We start from the raw sequence: 2,588 nt of genomic DNA on the forward strand, positions 1-2,588 counted from the left end.
TTAGTAACCCTTGATTGCTTCCTTGCCCATGATAGGATAATCGGTATAACCCAAAACAGGATCATGAGTATAAAATGTAGCCCTAACATAGTCATTCATAGGTGCATTATTAACCTTAAACCTTTGGACTAAATCAGGATTAGCTAAAAAAGACCGTCCGTAAGCAACCAAATCAGCCTCCCCTTGAGCCACAGCTTTCATTCCTTGATCCTTAGTATAGCCACCACTACTCATAAAAGTCCCTTCATAAGCATCCCTCAATTTTTTCGAGTTTTGAGCATCACCCTCGGCTTTTTCCTTAGCAACTCCTAGGGCTAACCTAGGTCGAGTTGTATGGAGGTAAGCGAGCTTTGATCCCAAGTCGAATTGTAGTTTGTTAAGCCCTTCAACGACGGCTAGACCCAAATCTAGTGAGTTGAAATCAGTGGCTTCAAATCGGTCAATGGAAGGTGAGATTCTAACTCCTACTTTGTCAGCTCCTATGGTACCAACAACGGCTTGAATCACTTGCATTAGAAACTTGGTTATGCCTTCAAGTGATGATTTATTCGGCTTTTCGAATTGATCATTCAATGTAAAATTCCGCATGTATCTCTACTCCATCAAAACCTATAAATTTGATTTGTAAAAAGAAGTTAGCTTAGGATTCAACACATAGGATAGTTGTTATGTCCAGTTGAGCTTATTTAATAGTTTAAACAAAAGATGTCCTACTTTTTTTTTTTTTTTTCATTTTCTGAAGGTAAGAGAATCCCCAATTCCCAAGCAAATATGGATATAGTGGGATATAGTGAGATTTGAACCTGTGACCTCAATGTTACAAGGTGAGTTTTCCAACACTTCCACCAAATATGGTTGGTTTGTTGATTAAGTTGAAAAAAAAAAACTCGTGTGTTTCTCAAACTTGACTCTCAACACTCAAGGCTAATATCCCAAAAAAGGTACACTAAATTGGACTAACTAACACTTATCAATAAAAGATTCATACAAATGTTAATTTCGTAAAATAATTGATAGAGTATAAAACATATTTTTAGGCCTCACGACCCATCAGCTTAAGCTTTTGGTTGAGATGGTTCAGAAATATGTTTTATACTCTGTCAATAATAAAGCATTAAGCATATATATTCATAATTTCATACCAGCACGAATGGCATTGAGAGTTGCTCGTCGATAACGTTCTATAACCTCTAATAATGTTTCAGGTTCGCCACCTTTGGCCTCTGGACTCCATTTGCCTGATTCAATCGTAACTGACTAACTGTTAACAACATTAATATAACATCTTCATTTTGGTATACTAGCTATTTACTTCAATACTTGCATAGTTGTATTCAACCATCAAACAATAACAGCATAATATGACATCATAGTAAAATTATAAAAAGTGGAGGATATTAGTTTAATATACATCAACACGATGCAAACAAAATCCGATCCCACATGACTATATTTTATCGTATCTTTAAATCATAAAAGTGAGTCAAAGTGTAGTATATATGAATAGTGTAAAATCAAATATATTTTCAAACAATTAACTTTTCTTTAAGTATATATATTTTCAAACAATCAATTTTTTTTAATTTTTAATACTCCTTATATAAGATTGTGCATTACTAATATAGAAAAGCTAAAATAGTGAAAGTAATACGAAGAATAAAAAATACATATTTTTTTGGATAAAGTTGAATAAAATTGAATGATGTTAGAGATATGAGATATCAGAAAATACATCATATCTTTAACAAATGACGATGATGCTAGATGACAAATGACTGATAATGATGACGATGGTTATGATTTGATGATATGATGAACATAATTGAGTTAAGCTGAGCTAAATTATACTTGTACTAAATAGCTGAACTAAACTGAATTGAAATTCTGAAAAATAAATTTATAATAACATGACCTAATATAATTGGTTTGATGATGAATTCGAACCTTGATTAAAAACCTGACCAACGTGCCACAATTGACAAAAGATGATGGCACCTTTACCATGAACTGAGTCTACCACTTTCTTCCATGATTCAACTTGTTGGTTTGTGTAGATTCCAGGGCAATGAGGAGGAACATATTTATATAGGATCCCAAACCAAGCTTGACCCTTAACATCAACCATTTTAGAGTATCTATTGAAAGAAAACAAAAAATAAAAAATAAGGTTGAACTTTAAAATATATATATTAACACCATAATGTTTAAATGATTATAGTCGTCTTTTGAGATATGACTACTATAATAATATAATTACCGTGCAGTTACTGGGGCGATGAGGGTGCCTTCGGTAACGAGCAAACCACCAGGAGTGGATCGTTGGGTGTAATACTTCTCGAGTGTTTCATTTGGTATTCCGTTTATGGCCCGACATCTACTCATCGACGGCAAAACTATCCTATAAATTAAAATAGTTCCAATCATGATCTAATTAATTAGTATGCATTAGATTGATCTAAATTCATGCAATTGTGCATCATGATCTCCTTTTTTTTTTTTTTTTTTTTTTTTTTTTTTTATAAAAAAAAAATATTAACTTTGGACATATACTTTTCCATATCATTTTTTATTTTGTTAGAATTTTATTA

The 2,588-nt window shown here is 32.3% G+C and overlaps 1 pseudogene; it reads right to left on the reverse strand.

Annotated features, from left to right (window-relative positions):
* Positions 1-2,125, reverse strand: LOC145628283 (12-oxophytodienoate reductase 3-like; annotated as a pseudogene).
* Between the last annotated feature and the right edge of the window lie 463 nt (positions 2,126-2,588).

This window comes from Chenopodium album, chromosome 4, assembly GCF_948465745.1.
Source record: "Chenopodium album chromosome 4, dcCheAlbu1.1, whole genome shotgun sequence".
Taxonomy (NCBI): Eukaryota; Viridiplantae; Streptophyta; class Magnoliopsida; order Caryophyllales; family Amaranthaceae; genus Chenopodium; species Chenopodium album.